Genomic DNA, 15,003 nt, shown 5'->3' with positions numbered 1-15,003 from the left:
CTTCTGGTTCCTTGGGAGTGGGTCATGGGGAGTGGGGGTGGGGTGTGTGTGTGTCTGTGTGTGTCTGTGTGTGTCTGTGTGTGTCTGTGTTCATGGTTCAGTTCTATGACCACCAAAGTTTTAAATTGGTTGTGCTGCTTACTGGCATTCAATACCCTGACAAGAACCTAGATGTAGTCCACAACACTAGACAAACTATCACAGGGCCATGATAAGTGTTTCCCTAAATAATAACCAAATTCAATCAATCCAAGATCAGTAGAACTGAAAACACTAACAAACACCTTAGAAAAGAAGGCAGGAAAGTGTAAATAAACCTGGGACCTACCTTGTTTACAATTCCCACAGACAGATGAAATTCAATTCCATGACAATCATACCCCTTCGATCACTAAAACACAAACAGAAAAATAAAAGTTCATGCCATATAAGCAGTTCTTCCACTTCCTACAAGGTGTTTGGTTTCAGAGATGACCAGCTATTTATCTGCTTCCTATTCTCTCCACACCCACAACAGTAGCTGAGTGTCACTGGCAAAAAGGCCCGGATACAGGCCTTTTTTTTCTAACTCAAAAAAGGAGTTAGATACAGGTAACACTGACTGAACACTAAGTATATGCTAGGCACTATTCTAAGTGCTTAAATGTACTAATTTAATTCTCACAACCCTATGAGATATTGATGAACTCGTTTTACATCCAAATGACAACTGACCTGTACCTCTGAAAATTGCTCTTACTAGTGTTAAGAAATGCCTCTTAAAAATTCAGGCAATCTCAAAAAATTTTAAAAATGTAGGCAATCTCAACCACTGCAGCTGGGCTGTCTCAATGGTTGATGTCTATAAAATGTTCCATATTCATCCATTCATTTTATATTTCTTAAGTCCCCATGGTGGGATGAGCACTATACTAGGTGTTAAAATAGGACTCAGTCTCTGTCCTATAGGAGCTGAGAAACTAGTTGGGGAGATCATACTAAGTCCAAGAAACAGTCCAAGAAATGGAATGTCCTATTATAATGTACACTCTCTTTGTGCAATCATTCAGTTTAAAAAAAAAAAAAATCAATCAAAAAAAAATCAAAAAAAAAAAAAATAAATAAAATAAAATAAAAAAAATCAATAACCTTTGGGAAAAGCAAAGGAAAGCTTCACAGAAGAAGTGCTCTAAAGCTGGACTTTAAAAAAAAAAAAAAAGGCAGACAGGAGGAACGCCCTGCGGGCAGGGGAGTGAGAACAAAACCGTGACGGCAGAGACAGACAACCTGGGTCCTTCACCATCTGATCCCATCCAGTCTCACCAGCCTCTGCCCTTGCCCACTGGCCTCTCTCCCCCTCCTCATTAATCATGCCCAACTTCTTCCTTCTAGAACACACAATCTTTGATAGCTCTGTTGTTTCTCCTATTGCCTTGAAAGTTCCCCACTCCCCAACCCCTGACTTTTTCCCTGGTGGGTAACACTAACTAATCCTAGTACAGGGCAGGTACTTAATAAAATATAACCTCTGTTATAAATACTATTATTCAAGATTCCACTGAAACATTTTTCTATAACCTTTTCCAATTCTCCAGAGTTACTCTACTGACCTCTCTGCCACACCTGCACGGAATGGCATTTGTCCATTTCTCCACTAGGATGATAAAACATTCTCCTGTCTTCAGGTTTCTTTTGTGCTCATCTCTTACTTTTCTGAACAGGTAACATCTTTGATATGATTCTATATCCCCCAAGACCTAGTGTCTGGCACGTAATAGGTGCCCAGTATGCACTTGTTGACTGAAGGTCCAACAGACTCAAATTTACAAAATGAATAACGATAGGATTCTGCTAAAAAATCAGGACTTCGGTGGTGGTTCCAGTGGTTAAGACTCTGCATTTCCACTGCAGGGGTTGTAGGTTCAATTCCTGGTCAGGAAAACTAAGACTCCACATGCCCAACAGAGCAGCTAAAAACTTAAAAATATTAAAAAGACTAAAAAGTCAGTTCATTTAGTACATTTAAACAATTCAGTTTGTCAGAAATTTAATGCACTTTAACATCTTCATGAATATGTATGCTACGTAATTATACCAACAATTCATGCACAAAAAAGTCAAAGTGGATTCACCAAACACTACCAGCTGACTAGTTTTTGCTTGATAAAAAAATGAGGTCCTCATCCATGCCAATGGACAAAGGTAAAATTAACTGAATTGACTATTTAGATATTGTGGATGGTGATCTTTCTCATTGAAATGATCCAACTTCGTATGCAGTTGTTTAGTCTCTAAGTCGTGTCCAACTCTTTGTGACCCCATGGACTGTAGTCTATCAGACTACTCTGTCCATGGGATTTTCCAGGCAGGAATACTGGAGCGAGTTGCCATTTCCTTCTCCAGGAGATCTTCCCGACCCAGGGATCGAACTCATGTCTCTTGCTCAGCAGGCAGATTCTTTACTGCTGAGCCACCTGGGAAGACGTACGTATGTTTAAATAGGTATTTATACTGGCTTTAGTCACAGATGGTAGAGGTTACAAATTTAGAAGACCAATCATAAATTCAGGGTTTATTTATAGAAACTTTCCATATGGTAAGAGTTTAAGAAGTAAAACAGCAGCCTTTTTCTCTGCCCAAAGCAGAGGGTAGCAGAGTGCCAAAGGACCAGACCCTCTCCTGACTCTGCTCCTGACACTGCTCCCAGCAGGGGAAGAATGTGCAGGCCAAGCAGGAGCCTCACTGGCAACCAGTCACCCACGGCAAGGGGCATTGTGAATGTCTGTTACTCAAGGTTTAAGTATTCATTTTATACAGGTCTGTGTTCATTGAAAGCACAATTTGTGGCTTGGAACTTAAAAAATGTTCTAATGTGCTAGTTTGTCCACACACTAATTGAGTCAGCCAGGTTTGAACATGCCAAGCTTAAAATACTCTCTAGATAGTTGTGCAAAGGTATGAGCTCAATCCTTTACTCTCAGGAAAAGGAACTCAGTCAGGGAGAATGACTATGACAATAGTATTTCAATGAAAGCCATAGCAGAAAAAGTCAACTAAATAGTTTCGAGTTACTATTTTAAAATATCATAATAGAAATAAGATATGTGCTAATGACAGATTTCTTACAATGATTAATCTCACTTAAAATGAGATCCTGGTTTTTAAGTTCCAAGTTGTCAGAGAAAGTATTTTGCAACTGATTTCTACATAAGACCATCTCATAAAAAAGTTGTTTTAGTCATCCACTGACTAAACCCCTTCAGAATCCAGTCTAACTTACTTTATATTGAAATAAATTAAGTGCTTTACATGAACAGTATTATAAGCAGAACTTTTTTACTCTATTATCAGCTTTAGAAAAATGCCAATAAAATTGGAATGACTAAATTTTTATAAATAAACCTCAGAAGCTCACACATCCGATCCCTTCCATTTCAGCTGGGGAACCAGAGCAGAAAGGGTTCAATGACCTGATAACAGGATGACTGGGACCAGAATCTGATTACTAATCCAATTAGTTTATTTTACTGCATACTACCTAACACACTGTTTTATCAAGACAGAATATGTTTTGGAAATTACAATGAAAGAAAAGTTTAAATACCTACACTTATTCACTAACTGAAAAGAAATTAAAAATTAAGTTTGCGCCCTAAAGATGTGAAAATGCTGTCCCTTAAAAACTTGAGCAATAGAAAATTACAGCAGTTATTTTCAATGCTTTTGGCTCAATACCTACTTACATAGAATCTTTGCTAGGAGTTTAGCTTTAAAAAGTTTTTCTCACATTCCAAAGGGTATGGGAATGATTTTTACAATCAAAGATGACATTATCCTTATCTTTTAAAACATAAACTTCCTACCCAAAAAAAAAAAAGTAATTTCACAGAATCCAGGGTCATCTTTCAAACACATATTTCTTTTGAAAGAATGCTATTGTCTCATTTTAATTTGGGGGGAAAGAGATGCAAAAAACAGAAGAAAAGTAACAAAAATAAAATGGAAGGAAAAGGAAAAAGGGAAGAAAAATCAATATAAATGTTTGTCTGATATCAAAAAAGGAGGAGAAGAACAATTTTCAATTTAATGAATGAACTATGGTTTTTACACAAGCTCCTCTACAAGGTATGGTTACATAGTTCCTCAAACTGAACACCTAAAAGAAAAATCTAAACCTCGTTTTGCCTGATTCCGCTATCTGTTCTTTCTTCCACTTCCAAAGATAACAGCATTAAGTCGATTGGGCCTCCTGGAACAAGAAAGGAAGTGAGGAATGTCAGTCCATGCAGCCCCCTCAAAGCGCTGGTACTGGCTGGAACTATTAATACTAGAGTGCCCCAAAGTGAGAGTCAAAAAAGACCACTGTTTCCAGACAAGTCTGTAACCTCCTCTAGAACAGACTAGAAACGTGAGGAGCCACATACTCTGTGGCCTTTCACATGCACCGAAAGCCCTTCCTTTCCTATTATCAATTTAACTTGGATAGAAAATTTAAATAACAGTTAATATAACATTTAATTAAGATGACAAGAGGAAAAAAGAAGCAAAACCATACGTATTATATATACATATATATGATGGAGGAAGGGAATAAATAAGATCTGCATAGTCCAGTTATCAGCACAGCTGCAGCATTCAGCCTAACGCATGCCTGTGTGTGCATGCTCAGTCACTCAGTCCTGTCAACTATGCAACCCCCTAGACTGTAGCCCACCAGGCTCCTCTGTCCATGGGATTCTCCAGGCACGAATACCGCAGTGGGCTGTCATATCCTACTCCAGGGGCTCTTCCCAAGCAGGAATAAAACCCGCATCTCTTGAGTCCCCTGCATTGGCAGGTGGATTCTTTACACTGCGCCACCTAGGAAACCCTTGGTAAAGCACTAGAACATAGACATAACTTACAAATAAAAAACTAAAATCTCAAACCCTCCACACAGATGGAGAGTTTCCAACTCCATTTAAGTTCCCAGTTTCACCTTCCCCTGTCAGCACCCCATAACAAGCCACGGAAGCATCTCCCATTTCACTGTGTATGAAGACTAAAGTCGGAGCTCCAGATGGGCAGATACAGTGACCACTTTTTGAAACTGCAAAGCAAAACTCACTTTATAGCTTTTCAGGTATCTGGACATCTATTCTTTTATGTGATTCTCCTAACACTGTAAGGTGGTACTGGCAAAGATGATCGGCAGAGAGTAAATCGCAACAAAGCCCTATTACAAGTGGATTCGCAGAGGAGTTCATTTGTCTCTGAGTTCTAATCATTTTTTAGACCTCAAACCTGACTCTAGTACCTCTGCAGCAAGTTTTAATAAATGCATACATTCCTATTTTCTTAAATAGAATAAAATGAATAATATTTTATTATTCCTTGCTTTTTCCCCATAATAAATTAATTTTTCAAAATAGGTAATACACAACTGTGGTTTTAAAAAAACCTCACAGTACAATGAATGCATCGTGAAAAGTAGGTCTCTTTCCCACCCAGTCCCCCAGTACTTCTTTCAAGAAAGGATATCAAGTTTCTTGTCAGTTAACATTTTCTTAACAACTAGATCACTCTTCTGTGCTTGCAAATATGGCTGCAGGAGAATGACTTAATGGTTATCACCCCACCAGAGACACAGCACGTCTCCACAATCACTGAATGTGGAGACGGGGCCTCACTGTGGCCCCGCACACCTGTACCCTCCCCACACACACTTCCACTCAAGTGCACACACAAGAGGAGAGGTTTCTCGTATATATGCATAGTGAAATACTGCTGCTGTTGTTCAGTCACTAAGCTGTGTCCAACAACTTTGTGACCTCCAAGGACTGTAGCCCTCCAGGCTCCTCTGTCCATGGGATTTCCCAGGCAAAAATACTAGAGTGGGTTGCCATATCCTCTTCCAGGGGATCTTCCCAAACTAGGAATCCAACCCACGTCTCCTGCATGGGCAGGTGGATTCTTTACCACTGAGCCACCTGGGCAGCCCATGGTAAAAAATACACAGGACATAAAATTTACCATTTTAACCATTTTTAAATGTAAAATTCAGGAGCATTAACTAGATTTACAACGTTGTGGGACCATCACCACTATTCACCTCCAAAACTTTTCATCATCCCAAACAGTAACTCTGTACTCATTACACAGTAATTCCCCATGTCCCCTCCCTCGAGCCACTGGTAACACTATTTTACTTTCTGTCTTTATGAATTTACCTATACCAGGTACTTCATGTGAGCGAAATCATACAATATTTGTCCTTTTGTGCCTGGCTTCTTTCGCTCAGCGTAGTTATCTTCAAGCTTCCCATGTTGTACGTTGTTTCAGAATTTCCTTCTTTCTGAAGGCAGAACAATATTCTACTGTATGTACATAGCACATTTTATTTATCCACTCACCAGTGGAGGGACACCTGGGTTGTTTCCATCTTGTAACTATTATGAATAATGCTGCTGTGAACACTGGTGTACAAGTCCCTGCTTTCAATTCTTTCAGGCATTTGCTTAGAAGTAGAACTACTGTATCTATGGCAGTTCTGTGCTTAACTTTTTGAAGAACCACAAAACTGTTTTCCACAGTGGCTACACCATGTTACAATAGGGATACCTAGGTTCCAGTTTTTCCTCCTCACAGTTTTTTGGTAACAGTCATCCTAAAGGATGTGAAGTGGTATCTCATTGTGGTTTTCATTTGCATTCAAAGGAGAGGATTCTTATATCTATGGCTTCAAAACACTTTGCATCTGAAGGTGTTCCTATGGCACTGGTCCACCTCTGACCCACAAAGTGTCTGATCTGGCTCTTCATCGAGGTTCTCAAGAGTCCATCACTCATTCAGTGTCCCAGTCACTTCAAACCTCACCCACTTTGACTACCACCATTCTCCACTCTGCCTTCTTTGCATGTCTTAATATCCTTTCACCTAGGTTTTTTGGTTTTCTCCTCAAAAAAATGCTGACCTATTTATAACTAAACATTGCCAGTTTAATCAACAAGCTCCTTCAATTTCTGGAAGAAGTGACTACTCACAGCACTTTTGGCATTCAAGTCTTCGCAGGAATTGTCAACATGCTCAAAAGTTCTTTCTTTCTTGACTATCTAAGGCACTTGCTTTTCTTTTTCTTAATTTTGGGTTCAGAACTCTTCTGGAGTCTTGAACATGACAGCATGTCTTGAAAATGACAGCAAATTGATCTCTGGATATCCAAAGTTTTATCAGAGGCATTTTCATGCCTATTTTTACCTGCATTTAAGCAGAGCTTGCAAATAAATAAAATAAACACATTAAACCTCGCATCGCTCATAAAGAATACAACGAAGATGACAAAATTTAAAAGACTTTGGTTAGTATCCCACAATCAACTTCTATTTGACTGCCTAAGGTGCCTAGAACCTGGTAGGCACTAGACAAAGATTTACTGAATGAATGGTTTACGAAGATATAATATGGCAGCAGAGAACGGAGGCTTTGGAGTCAGATCTGGAATAAATTGCTCAGCTTCTCTGAGGCTTAGAGAAGCTAAAAAAAAAAAAAAGGATAATACCACCTATCTTCCAGAATGACCGTAAGGAGATGTTACTGGTGATATATTCATATACATAAATCACTTTGTTGGTATAGGCTCTAGGTACTTAACAAACATGGATTTAAGCAAAAGAAAACAGTTCAGTAGCTCACAGTTCATTTATTTATTCAACAATTATTTAGTGAAGGCCTACTACAGGTAGGCACTGTAGCTGCAAAGACACATCAGTGATCGAGAAAGACACAGATCCTTGCTCTCCTGGAGCTTATATTCTGACAAAGACATAAAAAATAAGAAAAAATATAATAAGTAAACTGCATAGATCTTAAAATGTAATGAATGCTTTAGGGAAGAAAAAGAAAAGGTAGATGAGGATAAAGGGAATCACAAGTGGTGGGGGCAGATCAAGACTGAAATCTAGTCCACACCACAGGTACAAGTATGGGGTCAAATCACAGTAAATGAGGAAGAAAGATAAATACGAGCTCCTGGCATCTGAATTCTTCATCCAACACTGAGTTCTTCATCCAGATGGCAGCTGGAAGAGCCCAGTGACCCTAACATGATCAATCTCCTTCAGTCTCACAGGCTCCTCTTGTTTCAAACACAAGATTTTCTCTCCTTCTGCTCCCTAGAAGGTCCCCAAAGAAGAGAACAGACCAGAGCCTGAGAACAAACGCACCTAGCCTGAACAAGGGAGAGAGGGGCCTACTCAGGGCTAGCATGACTCCCACGTTCTGAGTCAAGGCCACGGGAGAAACTGAAAAATCACATCACCTCGGGGCTGGAAACGGACCATCATGTGTCAACAAATACTTTCCAAGTGACCATGTGCTAGATGCTAAGGATACACAGATGATTATGACAAAATCCCTATTCAAGGCATTGTGTGCTACGTACTTTTTATTACAGGCATTAACTAATGGTTATGGGAGTACAAAGGCAGGAATAAAAAAAACAGACTTTCAAAATAAATTGCCAAGAATTATCCTGGGATCACCACACTCACCATCTCCTACCAATGCTGTATACAGAAGACTCATCTGGTACTTCAGGCCAAGGAAGAAGCAAGGCTGTGACCCTTGCAGGGCCCGGGCCTGCGGCCTCTTAGAATCAGGGTCTTGTTCTCTCATGTGGTTCATTAAAGAAAGCAGTTGGGCTTCCCAGGGGTCTCGGTGATGATGAATCCACCCACAGGAGACCTTGGGTTTGATCCCGGGGTCGGGAAGATCCCCTGGAGAAGAAAATGGCAGCCCACTCCAGTATTGTTGCCTGGGAAATCCCATGGACAGAGGAACCTGGTGGGCTACAGTGCATGGGGTCGCAAAAAGTTGGACTTGACTCAGCAACTAAAACACCACCTAAAACACCAAAGTAGTTAAAGGCTGTTGTGATCATTTATACTCCCCTTTCCATTTCTTTTCCACAAAACACTGGAATCACAGGAAAACACTGTTCCAATCCAACCATTCACTCAGTGCCAATCTCCAAATTTTTAAAACATAGTACTTAATCCTTTCAAATATTTGCTGAAAGAAAACAGTGCCTTCTCTTCCTGTCCTAAAGGAAATTTTATTTCACCTAGGCTATTTACAGAGATCTAAGAGATAATACAACTTTAACTTCTAGAATAAAACTAACCATAACCACTTCCAAGCCATGTGTCTCTTCTGCTGGCCCAAGTTCTGACCCTTCCACCTCCCAAGGCTTAGGAGTCTTTCGAGGTCTCAGTCTTCCAGCACTCTTACTTTCCATTTTATGGCTGATTGTGACTCTCAGGAATCCAGCCACAAAGTACTGTGGGAAATTATTAATCCACACACCATATTTCATCTTCATCTTCCAGGCAGAATCTTAAAGGCCTATAAAGCACCGTGTCAAAAGTATCTGTCTTTACACATCTCCAAAGGAAAAAACAGAAACATCACTTTGCCAACAAAGGTTCGTATAGTCAAAGCTATGTGCTTCACTCACAGCTCAGTCGGAAAAGAATCTGCCTGCAAGGCAGGAGACCCGGGTTCAATTCCTGGGTCGGGAAGATCCCCTGGAGAAGGAAATGGCAACCCACTCCAGTATTCTTGCCTGGAGAATCCCATGGACAGAGGAGCCTGGCAGGCTACAGTCCATGGGGTTTCTAGAGTTGGACACAACTTAACTGACTAAACCACCATCACCAGGGTTTTTCCAGTAGTCATGTATGGATGTGAGAGTTGGACCACAAAGAAAGCTGAGCACCAAAGTATTGATGCTTTCTAACTCTGGAACTCGAAAATACTCTTGAGAGTCCCTTGGACTGCAAGGAGATCAAACCAGTCAATCCCAAAGGAAATCAACCCTGAATATTCACTGGAAAGATTGATGCTAAAGCTGAAGCTCCAATACTTTGGCCACCTGATGTGAAAAGCTGACTCACTGGAAAAGACCCTAATGCTGAGAAAAATAGAAGGCAAAAGGAGAAGAGGGAAGCAGAGGGCTGGATGGTTAGACAGCCTCAACGACTAAATGGACATGAGTTTGAGCAAACTCCAGGAGGCAGTGAAGGACAGGGGAGTCTGGCATACTACAGTTCATGGGGCAGCAACTGAACACGACAACAACAAGAGGAAAAAACTTATCGCTGACTTACGAGTTTTCACTTATTTGTAATCTCTCTATATCCAATAGAAACATACTTCACCAGGATAACATATCTCAGCAAACTGCTGCTATCACAGCAATTACAATGCAGTATGTGCTTTCAACAATGAGTCAGGCCTTGGGAGTGGTTTAGCACATGGAAATTCACCAGCTGGCATCTACAATTAGATTCAAAGAGGCAAACGGAATTTTTCTGTCAGGTTTTTCCAAAAGTTAACTGGTTCTTAAATTGATTATACCCTTCTGAAGTATTTACAGATGAAATGATATAATGTCTGGGATTTGTTTTTAAATACTGAGGCGGAAGAGGGGAGTAAGGTTAAACAAGATCGGTCGTGTGTTGATAACTGTTGAAGCTGAGTGGTAGGTCCATGGTGGTAGTTGATTTTATTAGTCTCTTTACTTATACGTGTGTTTGAAATAGTCCATTATAAAGATTTTTTTTTTTTTTTAACTTATCTCATGATCTGGAGAGCCTGAGTAACAAAGGACAAAGTGATTCTCGGAACCAATGAGCCCCATAATCTACCAAAGTAAAAACTGTTCGTTCCTTAATATATATATCTCAATTCTAACACTTAGTTTCCACTGAACAAATACTTACTGAGCACAGCTAGCAGGTGCCAGGCACTAACCTGAGTCCTGAGGACACAACGATAAAATCCAGTGGTAACCTGTTTTACGAAAGGGGTGAGCACACAGTGCCACAGACCAAACAAGAAGAAGAGCTAATCCAACTCTGGCCAGGAAAGAGTTCCCAAGAACCATCTAAATTAATTTACAAAAATGCAACCCAGGGAAACAAAGCACCTAAAAAAGGCCGCATGTTGACCTTTATCATCTTGTAGATTAAGATCAGTAAGATGTCCGCTCATTTATGAACTAAAGTACCTGTTTCCCTGTAAAGCAGAAATTATCAAACTGCCATTCATTCAACGAATATTTATTTAAAGCCTACCAAAAGCCATCACGTGCTAGACAAAAATCATAGCCTCTGCCCTCATAGAGTTCATAATCTCAGCAGAGAAAGGCAAAAACAAGCAAATAAGCAAGTCATCAAGAAGAAAACTAAGTACAAATTGTTACCAGGTTATAAAAGAGAACAAAGAAGGAATTCTGTGGCAGAAAGTGTCTACTTTTTAAATATGGTGATAAGGAAAGCTGAACAACTGAAGAGAGACCAAGGGATGACTACGTGACTGACTGAAGGGAAAGGGCCCATGCTGCGAGGTGAGCACAGACAAGGCATGTGTGCGATGCAGGTCAGGGGAAGAAATGCCCATTCTACTCTAAGTGTAATGGGGAGACGGCTGGAGGTGAGGGTTTCACAGAGAAGGGACATGTCCCAATTTGTGTTTTTAAGATCATTCCTGCTACTCTGGAGAGAATGCATTCAAAAAGAACAATAACGTTTACCAAGAAGAATTTCAGATGAGTAAGACCAAAACACCAGAATTGATTTGGCCAGTGAAAATCACCTCTGCATCCCCATTATTAACCTGAAATCTTTTAAATGACCCTACTAAGTCCAGGCTCCACTTTACAGTTTTTGGTTTGTTTTGAGCACTTACTACCCATAGGTCAAGACCTCTGAGGAGCTCCCTGGGAAGCTGAAACAAGCCTAGATGCCCGGGGTTAGCATTTTTCTCATTCTCCAATTGCCAAAGTCAGATTCATCTTCATTTACTCATCTCCTAATCCACAATCAGCTTCTTGACAGAAAAGAAAGGAGGAGGGAACTTCCTCCAGTTTTTCAGGCAACAATAAACTTACTGAACATCTGATAAGGAATGTGATTGCACAACCTTTTTTATTGCCAACTATGTTCCAGGTGGGAACTCCACTATGAGCACAATTCTAATTCTGTCCAAGTTGGCTAGATCTCAGAAGGATGTCTAAAGCAAACTCACTTAATTCTGCTTTTAAGAAACTTTCCTCATTCCAAAGTCTGAACAAGAATAAATTTCTAATTGCATTTATAATTGATAAGGAAAGAAAAATAAACTTCATTGTCACTTCCTGCGACATGTGAATAAGCAACTTTGATAAAGGCACTAACAAACCAAGTTATGCTCAAAGAGATTTCACTGTTATTTCAAAACCAGAATGGAAAGAGGAGCAATGGACAGTACCAACATCTGTGGGGCTTTACCCACGTTACGTCACACATCCTGACGTCATTCCTGCAAGAGAATTATATCCCCCTCTAACTGATGAGGACACAGGCCCAGAGAAGGGGGTACTAGCTCAGGGTCACACAACTGTTAACTGGCTTCCATGGCCCTTACATTAAACAAATGTTTAAACGGAGATCTAAATCACAGAAAGTCTTCCACATGACCAATTTACTAACAGATAAGGAAGTTTACACATACGTGTGCGTGTTTCATCTGGGGGTCTAACCACCAACTGTAATATTTCTTCAGCGAGGAAAGTGTTTAGGATTCCTACTTGCAGACCACCGGAAAGCACCTCTGAAGAGACCAGGGAGTTTGATGGCAAAAGTTATCCAGGTTATTTGCCTTTAGTGAAACCAAAAGAGCTTCTCCTGAAGACAGTGTACACTGATACTTCCTTGGGGTTAGCAGCAGTGATGCCCTAAGAAAAGCTTGTCGGGGCTTACATAAAAGGACCACTGCGGGACTGTCTGTGAGTGGCTTAGGGTGGCGACACTGAGCAACACTACTCCATCAGCAAGTAAAACCAATGACACACATACACCAAAGCACCAAACAGCGGCTAGCATAAAATACTCAATAAAAAACAAGCTTCTCCCATCCTCTGCTCTGAATTATTTGTACAAAAAAAACAAAACAAAACTGCTGGACGCAGTCATACCATCTTACTTAGTTGAAAAACTAATGAAATTCTCTTCCTCTCAAATCCAGCCAGACTGAGCTTAATATCTGGGCCTATATTTGCTAAGAAAAACAGGGACACAGCCAGCAACATTTCAGAAGTCAAAAGTCTTCTCTTAAGAATGATTTTATTTATTCCATCATTCAGCAGCAGAATAGATGGACAAAAAGGTATCTTTAATTCAAGTCTAAGAGTTGAGTGCAACACAACCCAGCAAAAGCACCAAACTGTTACTGCAATCTACATTACAATCTGCATTCCTCCATTTCTATGATCACTGAGTGGTCACACATAAGCTGGCATATTAAATCATTACTAAATACCTCATACAGGGGCAAATTAGTCTTCAACTATTTTAATGGTTTAACTTTTGAAATGGGATGATCTTCTCTATAAAACATTCTTTGAAATTAATTCTATCATTTAGATGCTTCTGAGATTCAGACTGAGATTAAAAACCTCCTACTGTAATTAAAGTTGAGACAATGTGAAATGGTAATGACTGCTGGAATGAACATCATGATAAATGTAAGGATCAAATGAAATCACAGAAGGGCTTTTTTAGGGGTCATCTAACTTAATGTTCTTACAGAGGGAAAAAATTCAAAGATGTTAGAAAACTTGTCCGATATTACACAGTTTATTAGTGACAAAATGAGTTTTTTTTTCTTAAGTCCCAAGCCTACCAATGCTCCATTGGCCAGCTGACCACTCTCTACTAATAAAAGCTGCCACTTATCAGATAATTACAATGTGCCAGGTGCAGCACTAAGGGTTTTACATATATGATCTCATTTAATCTCTCCACAATCCTATGAGGAAGGCATTATCAAACCATTTTATAAATAAGGAAACCAGGATTCAAACCCAAGTCCGTCTGATGCCAGAGTCTTTGGTTTCAACCACTATACTATGCCTCTCTACTTTCCATCCATTCATTCATCAAATACTCGCTAAGCAACTATAAGGGATCAAGTTCTGTCTCAGCCCTAGAGATACTAGCGATGCAGACAGACAAGGTCCCTGCTCTTATGATAACAACTAAAAAAAAAAAAAATAAAGCACTGCAGGTATGACTGATAAGTGCTGTGGAAGAACAGTAATGTGATAACAACTATAGAGGCAACATTATGCCACCAATCATATATGAAAACACTAAATATGTAAAAAAAAACTACCATCTCAGAGATACCATTAGGATATCTACTGAGAAAAAAACAGAAAATAACAAGCATTGGTAAGGATGTAGAGAAACTGGAATGCTTGTGAACTGTCAGTGGGAATCTACAAAGAAAGTAAATTTAATCTTAGATAGTGAAGTAACTAAACAAGATTCTGAGTCCTTCAAATATAACAGGGATTTGAAACAATATATTCTGAAAAGCAGATAAACCACTGTTCTCTTTCTTTAGTATGATACTAATTCTAGCACAGGCATAAGCAGAAAACAAGTATAACAGATCTTTGCAAATTAAAATGGTGGAGAGGTCTGACAGAATGTGGTCCACTGGAGAAGGAAATGGCAAACCACTTCAGTATTCTTGCCTTGAGAACCCCATGAACAGTATGAAAAGGCAAAAAGATAGGACACTGAAAGATGAACTCCCCAGGTCGGTAGGTGCCCAATATGCTACTGGAGATCAGTGGAGAAAGAAACGGGATGAAAGAATGAAGAATGAATGAATGAATGAAAGAACAAAGGGATGGAGCCAAAGCAAAAACAACACCCAGTTGTGGGTGGGACTGGTGATAGAAGCAAGGTTTGATGCTGTAAAGAGCAATATTGCATAGGAACCTGGAATGTCAGGTCCACGAATCAAGGCAAACTGGAAGTGGTCAAACAGGAGATGACAAGAGTGGACATCGACATTCTAGGAATCAGCGAACTAAGATGGGCTGGAATCGGTGAATTTAAGTCAGATGACCATTATATCTACTACTGTGGGCAGGAATCCCTTAGAAGAAATGGAATAGCCATCATACTCAACGAAAGAGTCCAAAATGCAGTA

The 15,003-nt window shown here is 39.8% G+C and overlaps 1 long non-coding RNA gene across 1 annotated transcript in view; it reads right to left on the bottom strand.

The window, feature by feature from the left end:
• LOC122423426 overlaps positions 1-15,003 on the bottom strand; it is a 79,530-nt gene that overhangs the window by 42,843 nt on the left and 21,684 nt on the right. The window contains exon 2 of the long non-coding RNA XR_006264154.1: positions 329-391. This is a non-coding gene — a long non-coding RNA (uncharacterized LOC122423426). The remainder of the gene's footprint in view (positions 1-328; positions 392-15,003) is intronic.

The sequence above is a fragment of the Cervus canadensis genome, chromosome 21 (assembly GCF_019320065.1).
Source record: "Cervus canadensis isolate Bull #8, Minnesota chromosome 21, ASM1932006v1, whole genome shotgun sequence".
Classification (NCBI taxonomy): Eukaryota; Metazoa; Chordata; class Mammalia; order Artiodactyla; family Cervidae; genus Cervus; species Cervus canadensis.
This window is presented reverse-complemented; position numbering and strand designations above follow the sequence as displayed.